Source organism: Castor canadensis, chromosome 7 (genome assembly GCF_047511655.1).
Source record: "Castor canadensis chromosome 7, mCasCan1.hap1v2, whole genome shotgun sequence".
Classification (NCBI taxonomy): Eukaryota; Metazoa; Chordata; class Mammalia; order Rodentia; family Castoridae; genus Castor; species Castor canadensis.
In genome coordinates, this window is record NC_133392.1 from 52582439 (window position 1) to 52591442 (window position 9004).

The 9004-nt window shown below is 36.5% G+C and overlaps 1 long non-coding RNA gene across 2 annotated transcripts in view; it reads right to left on the minus strand.

Moving 5' to 3' along the window:
* Window positions 1–8558, minus strand: part of LOC141424799 (uncharacterized) — a 38687-nt gene extending 30129 nt beyond the window's left edge. For both annotated transcript variants that reach the window (XR_012449713.1, XR_012449712.1), the window contains exons 1-2: window positions 5042–8558; window positions 4630–4862 (exon numbers count right to left, since the gene is read on the minus strand). This is a non-coding gene — a long non-coding RNA (uncharacterized lncRNA). The remainder of the gene's footprint in view (window positions 1–4629; window positions 4863–5041) is intronic.
* Window positions 8559–9004: the final 446 nt, after the last annotated feature.

Here is a 9004-nt window from a genome sequence, read left to right on the forward strand (position 1 = left end):
TTTCAGTTTTCCTACTTCTTAAGATGATTGATTGTCTATTGCATTCTGGATATCTTGAGTATTATGATATGGAACTACAGAAGTTACTTAAGGTTTCTATTTTTACAGGCCTCTTTTGACACCACAGTGGCAGAAGAAGGGGAATTCCATCCACTACTGCAGATGGGGGTGAACATCTAGGCTATGTTTTCACTTACACTGATGTCATCATGCTGTTCCTTGAGCCCCAAGAGTCTCCTCACAAGGTAAATGCTTATGCATGCTTTACACTTAGTATACAGGTTTGAGCTGTAATTAGTGGGACAAATATGGATAAGTGCCTATGCCACCTTAATTCTAAACCAGAAGTCCAAGAGTCATTTTATTTTATGTCATTTTGATATGAAGCACAGGCTTCAACTAAAACTATAGGAATGATAATGCTTTTCTGTTGAAAATCTGATGTGCTTATAAACCTGACCAGTTCTTTCCAAATTGTGTAGTTTGGAAGAAAAGCAGCACTCATGGTCATTGACTGTTTCTACCATGCACAGTGTCATGAGGATTTGTTTCTGTAAAAAAGTATGAGTAAAGGCCAGGCATGGTGACTCATTCCTGCAATCCTAACTAGCTGAGAAACTGACATAAGATGAGTGTGGTGCAAGGCCAGCCTAGGCAAAATGTTAGTGAGATCCTATCTCAAAGAACAAGCCAGGCACAGTGGCTCACACCTGTAATGCCAACTATGCAGGAGGCAGAGATAGGAGGATTGTAGTCCAAGGTTAGCCCCCAGCAAAAGTGCCAATCCTATCTGAAAACTGGTAAATGCCAAAAGGGCTGGGGTCATGTCTAAAGTAGTAGAGCACTTGCCTTGAAAGTACAAGGCCCTGGGTTCAAACCCCAGTACTACCAAAAAAAAGTGAAAGTAAGGATGATTTTTTTATTAAGAAATAGTTGATTCTTTTTTAAAAGAAACTGTTTAATGAGCATGTTTATACAAACCTAAAGACTTAGGAATTATATTATCATTGTAAGCATTCTAGTCTTGATAGGCAAAGGTTATTCTCTAAAGTGACAGGATGCAATTGATTATTAAATAAAGACACCATGGAAGGGGATGGAAAACGCAGCCAGAAATGTGTTTTATTTTTCCCCTTGACTAGAATAAAACTGCTGAGTTATGAGCTTTAATGATCATGTCACAGAGAAAGCAGTCAAGGTTGAGTACACCTGTTAATTACAGGCCAGGCTCCATAGGAAAACCCACTTGCAATCCAGACAAACAACCCTTTCCTTAGAATGGAAACATCCCCATTATAGCCCCAAAATTAGCAAATCGATTTAAGAGCTTTTACTTTTAAATTGCTGATTCTTAACCCCAGTGGCACTGTGCAGAATTAAATACAGCAGGAATTGGCAATTTTTCTATGCCAAGAGCTAGATAATATTTCAGTTTTTGCAGCTACTTAGCCCACATCATATCATGAGAGAAGACACAGATAATGCACAAATAAAAAAAATGAATGTGGCTGTGTTCCAATAAAACTTTATTTATAAAACAGGACAACAAGTCAGATTTGGCCACTAGACAACTGACTCTTGACTCTTGGCATATACTGTGTTACAGGATACTTTACTGAAATATTAATTTAAATTTTTCTCCCTATAGATTCTCATTTCCCCATGAATAGATTGGTTCTTTCCTGAGTTTTGGACTTAAAGATTTTGATAAGGCAGAAATCAGAAATAGCCTGAGATAAATTTTTCCTACCTTTTCTGAAATAAAAGGAAGGGATTGCAAGCTGGCATCTAAAGACTGAATATGGCCAATACCACAATTTTCTTGGCCCAAGAGATGTTTAGAAAATATTCATACTAGTAACTAGCATTTAACAATTATGATGTTTCATATAAGCATACAAATTTCTGACTTTTCTAGAAAAATTAGCGAATCTGGTAATCCAGGGAATTGTGGCAACAAGTGGCTAGAACAGAATAGCAGCTGGTCCCTTCTGGATCATTTGCTTCCATCCCTACCACTCACTGTTGTCTTATGAAATGATTTCCAGGGTTTGTGGCTATTTATAGTTTTTCTTTGACTTTTTAATGGTAAATGTTTACTTCTTTACCCAAGTACTTTTACCAGCATCAATACTTAGAGGAACTTTTGGACTCTTTCTATTTACCAACCTTGGTTGATGCTATTGTAGGAATAAAACTTGGTGTCCAAGATGAGGATGGAAGAAGAAAAATATGTTTAAAGGAAAAAGAAGAGATGTCTCCAAACTGGAAAGTATTAAAATGGTTGTGGAAACACAGCATTATTCTCTATGAGTCTAGTGGTTTTTAACATGTTTCAAATCCTTTGATACTCATTGCTTGAAACTGGGCTAGCCTCTGTGAACCTTAAAGAGAAAAGTGTGGTAGAAGTGGCACTAAATGACTTTGGAGACAAGAAACAGAGTCACTTTTGCTGATTTTCCTGGGGAACTCTTTTGGGGAGCCTGCACCAACTATATATGAAGTCTGGATACTGTGAGGTAGTCCTGTAGACAGAACAGTTAAAGAGACCACAGTGACAAAGAAAGATGCCTGAGGAACTCCAGCTATCCTGGCTTCCCCCTTCCTGATCATACCCAGTCCAGATCCCAGGTATGTAAGCAAGAAGTCTTCAAGAGGATACCAGCTCAGTTGATTGCAGCTTCATGAAATACCCTGAACAGGAACCACCTAGCTGAGCACAGTCAACCCCAAGAGCAAGACAGATTATTGTTATTACGTTAAGGTACTGGAGATGTTTTAAATGCAGTAACTGGTAACTAAATCAATGAAATGCTCCAGAAGAATGAGAAAACCTTTCATGGTGCACTGTGGCTTGCTTGACCTTGAAGAGAACGCTGCAAACAGAAGGCAGCTGGCTTTTTAGAAAGTAGTATGGATTTGCTACAGGTACATCTGGTGAACAGTGCAGGAAAAGACTGGTGATTCTATTTTTCTAGCACTACAAAATTCTGAGGCAACTTTTGGAAGAGGCACAAGAAAGAAAAAGGAGACAGGGGAGAAGATTCTCTTTTGAACTTGCATTTCTTGTCAGTCCAGACAATGATATCTTGGAGTCCACATCAAGTAGATTTAAAGGCAAGCCACTTAATATTCTAATTTGGAAAAAATGTGATTAAAATTTCTTTGAAAAAAATGAGTCCTGAATTTGTCCAGTGTAACCACCTTCTTTTCTCCTCCTCAACAACTTACAAGTTTGTTAATAGGACCTATGGTAGCTAGTTAAAAATGTTGTGAAATTTGTAAATGTGTGACATTGAACAGCTCTAACAATGCAGGGAATAAAATATAATTGAAGAAAAAGCATTTAGGGAAGCAGGTAGATAGCAAAATATGATCATGAAAAAACTGATTCTAAATTCTGTCCTGTTTTCTGTTCATTTATCTCAGTGGCATTTAATCTAAACTTGGTTATGAGGAAAATACAACTGTAATCTACTTCACAGACAATGCCTGTTTTCTTTGAAAAACTGGTTTGACAGTTTTGACTAACATGTCCGTGAATTATTTGGATTGACTTGATTGTTTTGGTAAAGGTTATTTCAGAGGCCACTTTTTACTGATTCATACTGTCTGGGTTTCATGATTAAGGACACATGAATAAGAAAGAAAAGCCAATTGTTTTCCCCTGTTTGGTTTTACTAAAACTTCTCAAAAACAAGAAAAAAGGAAAAATTATAGGTTGGTTATGCAATTCTAATACTTGCATGTATTTTCTTAATGAATGAACTGAAAGTTAATTTGAAAATAAGCATTGGCCTGTCAATGAATGCTTCCAAAGATTATAACTAAATATCTAGACATAGACCTATATGTGTGAATGTATGTCTGTGTCTGTGTGTGTGCATATGTATAGGCATGGGTATGTTTGTATATATGTACGTGTGTGTCTGTGTGTCCGTGTGTGTATATGTGTTAACACTTCTGGTGTTCCAGACCAGTGCTCTAGACTTCTTGTTCTTATTTTTTGCAAGGGTAGGGATCAAACACTGGGGCTTACACATACTTACGGCAAACTCTCTACCACTAACTATAGACTCAGCCCCAGTCCAGTGCTTTGGATGAAGAGTTTAAAAAGTTCCCGGCAAGCTCTCTGATCAGCTTCCTTTGTATAGTTGCATTTTAAACAAATAAATATATGCAACAAAGTTATTTTTCAAAGCTCCCCTATCATATTGAGCCTTTGCAATATAATTTCTCAAAATCACAATTTGGATATGGAAATGGATTTGAGATTGTCTTAGATAAGAATGGTGTCAGATTCAGAACCTTTCTGAAATTTTTAAAAGCAATGGAGGAAAAATTTGCAGGGAGGCTTAAAAGTGAGAGAAGAAGGCTTTGAAGAGTCCATCGAAAGCTTTTCTGCAAATACTGAACAACTGAATGAATCATCAATAAATAAGCAAATAATTGGAGAACTGAAAAAAAAAGAAGAATAGGGAACTGTCTTTGTTGAGGCCAAATAGTGTAGGTATGTCTTAGTTGGCAGCAGCAGAATTGAGAAGGCTGTAAGAGTCAGCTTCTATTTCTAAACCTTGTTGAGAGCAAGAGGAAAGTAGAGAAAGAGGTCTGAGTGTACCTCATACTCACCAAAATCTCCACAAAAATAGATGGCTGGATTCTCTTTGTCTCCCACAATTTCAATGACCTCAGCTTTGTTGACCCCGGGGAGAAAAAATAAGAATCATAGGATTTGTTCAAAACAAATTCTCCTTATATCCAAGTCCTCTTAAATTAAGCAGTCAACCATGTGTCTGCAGAGACTTCCGTACGCAAAAATACAGCCATCCTCCAGAATATGTACAGATGAAACTCACATTTTTCTATGGAAAACAAGTTTCAACAAAACTGATCTCATAATTTTACATATTAAGATGACAAAGTGAATTAAACACAAGGATGAAACCAAATCTATAAGGAAATTGGAAGTGAGATATTTTAGTAGTCTCTAAAAAAGGCATTATTATTTGATCTGTGGTAATGAGTCCTGGGTTATCCATACCTGAGTTATCCAAGACTGCCTTTGAATGCTTCTAATTACAAGGAACAGCTAAACTTCTCCTTGAGGTAAGAAGAAAAATGAAGGCATTCTGACCCCCTCACCTGTCTGTGGCAAAAAAAGAGCACTTTAGGTTCTCTTAAGTTCATTCTTGTCACAGTATGTAGAGAGAATTACCTCAGAATCATGCCCTGGGCCTCCTAAGGGCCATAAATTCATGAGAGGAGATGATTCTGGAAGGCAATGAATTCTTTCTCCATTTATTCATGTCCCTTAAGACAGTCCACCATGAAATGGTTGTTAGCAGCAAGATGAGTGGTTCCAGAAAGCAGTATAGATGAAATCAAAGACTCTGTCTTTGGTTTAAGTCAACTATTAAGTGTTGAAGAAAGGAAATGTCAGAAAAAGGTACAAAGAGAAACATCACCAAATAAATAAATAAATAAAATCACAAAATAAAGTAAAAAGGAAGAGAGAAACTTATAAATTACGTAGTACACCAGATAAAAAATAACCTCAAGGGACCCATCAAACTTAATGAAGATTAAATCAGAAGTGTCATATTCATAGCCTTTGATTAAAAGACCAGCATTTATAATTACCACACAGCACAGTGACCCAATTTTCATAAATAATCTGAATGTTGCTTTTAAAGGCAATGATGTCAGAATATGAATTCTTCTAAACAAATCAGTCAAGATTGCCTGCACCATTTCTATAGCAACTAGAAACAAGTTACAAGGCCTGGTGACAAGAGATTCAAAGAAAGGAAATGCAAACCACTTTAGGTTGTTTATCAAGTTCAGTAAAAATACTAAACACTGTTACTCTCACTGGATTTCTTAATTGAGATTTTATAGAGTTCTTCACGGTTTTATCAACATCATCTAAGGAATGAATCCTAAACCTGGCGTCCTTGAACACTTCAGAATGCTGGAAGGTAATAGTGGGGTCCTCAAGTTATTTGCAGTATTTCAAAAAGCCTAATGCAAACATTACATTTATCTGCGTATTATCTCTTTCATTCTGAACATACATAATTCAATATTTACATGGAACAGCATTTAAACAAAGCACAGTCCTAAACAATATTAGATAAAAGAGCTTCATTTTTTAATCCAAGACACTTGAACTGTATTAGTTCATAATCTCATTAACATTTCTTGTGTTTCTCTTTCTTTCTTCTCTTTGCTTCCACTTCTTACTACCTCAGAGCCTTTTGCTCATGAAAACCTCCTCAAATTCTCCTTCTATCAGCTAGCTGCCCTGTGAACTTTGGTTCTTTTAGTCCCACTTGATTTCATTTTTTCTTACCTATTTCTTTTTTTTTATTGTTGAAGTTTTAGCAAGAATTTATTTTAGTATAACAGGATAAAGTATAGTTGGAGGGTGAGGAAAAGAGGGAGAAACATTTACTGCTTTCTATGCAGGAAATGGGAGCAAAGATTGTCTTCCATTCCTATTTCTTAAGTAGCTTCCTATGTAATCTTTTTCCCATCTCTTCCTAATTTTCAGTTCTTGTCTTACCTGGCCATCCATTTCCCTGCTTCTCCCTCATGTAAGTGTATGAAGGAGTACTCTGCATATCAGAAACACCATACAAATAGGGACCACAGTCACACAATTTCCTTTAGCGGGTATACATGAATCTGTCAGTCACTGCAGCATTTTGCAATACCACCATCTTGTCTTCAAGTGACATATTTTTTTGCTAAATCTGGAATAGGAAATTAAGCTTCCTGGCTGACTCTCCTTAACCATTCCTCCCTTACAGGGCCCCTGTAGTACCTTCAGGGACTCCTAGGGCACCAACACACATGGTTTTAAAAACATTGAGTAGTGATTATTTTCTTAGCTACTGGTTTGGAATTACCCTGTTTACTAACTTTTCAGGTATGTGCCATGTTTTCAAACAGACATACATACACTTTGGAGGCAAGACACAAAAGATTAAATGCCATCTAAGCCACATTACATCAGCTAGGCAGTCAGCTGGCACTTTATAAATCCCAAAGAATAAATGATACTAAAAATCACAGGCCTAATTTTTTGCTGAGTCCTCAGAAGACAGAAGGTTGAATACCATGTTGTTCATGATGAAAGCCAGAGTGGTAAGAGGCCCAGCTGATTTCCTCCAGCCCTTTTATAAAGGCATTAATCCCATTTATGAAGACAGAGTCCTCATGATATAATCATGAAGCTTCACATTCTAATACTATCACCTTGGGGTTTGCATTTCAGTTTATGAAATATTTTTTGTAGGGATATAGTAATTCAGACAGATGCTCCTCAACTTATGATGAAGTTACATCCCAATAAACTCATGGTAATGTGAAATATTCCAAGCAAAAAAAAAATGCACTTAAAACATAGCTTAGAAACATAGTCCATGGTAGAGGATTGGTCATTTACTCTAGTGATATCATGATTTCCCAGCACCATGATAGAATATAGTACCACATATCACTGCCTGAGAAAAGATCACAGTTCAAAATTTGAACTATGATTCCTACTGAATCTGTATCACTTTTTCCCCAAAATAAACTCAAAAAATCGTAACTTGAACCACTGAAAAATGGGGACCATCTTATTACTCTTGGCTATAAAACTCAAAACTCCCATTCTGCCTTCAAGATATCCCTCCAAATTCCATAGACTAAATGTGGATCTCCTTTGGTAAACTCTGGCCTAGGATCACATAATAAGCCAGGAGATGAGTGTCAAATAAAATCCTTTTCTTGCGGTTGTTCTGTTTCCTACATTATCTTTCCTTCCTAACAGAAAATTAACATTGTAATCAGGTGTGAAGAGGAACAATGAGAGCACAGGGGTAAAAACATACAATTCCAGAATTTTCCTTTTATGCCATCTGCAGTGCATTTAATTCTGGCAGCCTTCATTTGGTCCATTCTCCCCCTGTGCAGGTCAGTTTTGAAATGATACATGCTTTTTGTTTCCTCTGGACACCAATCAGAGAAAGTTTCTTTCAACATCTGGTACTGCTTAAAAGAAAAAGAGAGAGAGAAAAGAAAAAAAAAATCACTTCATGAAAAATCTATTAGTAGGCAGGGAAATGAGAGCTTAGTATTCTCATAAAGGAAAAAAACAGTTAAGGAAAACTTTTCAAAAAAACAAATGAGAAATGTGGATGCAGCTGCCATTCCTTTCTATTGATAGTTTTTTGTCTGTGGTGTATATAAAATGACCCACGACAAAGCACTGGGCCTTCCTTACATAAAGCAAAAGCTCTCAGACATTTAAGCAAAAAGGACAGCCCAGGGGGAAATATATGAACACTGCATTGAATTATGCTAAATGGGTCATGGCCAGCCACTAAGAGGACATTTCCTACCAAAGCAAATAATCACTTATTCCAGAGTAGCCACATAAAGTAGGGAGAAGGAAGAGGAGTAGATACTCAGAGACGATCACAGGCAAGTATCCTGCTCCAAAAGATGTCTCATTCTTGAAGAACACTGCTAAGATGTTGCTGAACATCTTCAACAGGAAGCCTTTTGTATTTCACTGACACCATTAAAGATTGGAAATGAAATTTAAAGCAATGACAAAAATATAGAAGAAATAATTCACTCATTCAGGACACATCTTTTAGCATCTAATAAGGAGAAAAACAAAGATTAAAAATAGCATGGTCTTTACCCTATAAGAGTTTAGTTCCTAAAAAAAAAATAAAAACAGTTTCATGGATAACTCTAAATCTAGGTAGAGTGTGATCAATGCTGTAAGAGAGTTACAAATTTCTCTGGGTGTTCACAGAAGACTCCATTAAGTTTCTTTCTTTTACAGTGCATTTTCTGATAATTTATGTGCAAGGCAATATATGGGGAAAAGGTAAATAAAGTTATCTTTGCCTAATGTTGACTCTTATCACTAATGATATTTCCAGTGATCTCATTTGTACCCAGTCATCTATCTTTCAACACAGGATTTAGAAAACTATGGTCC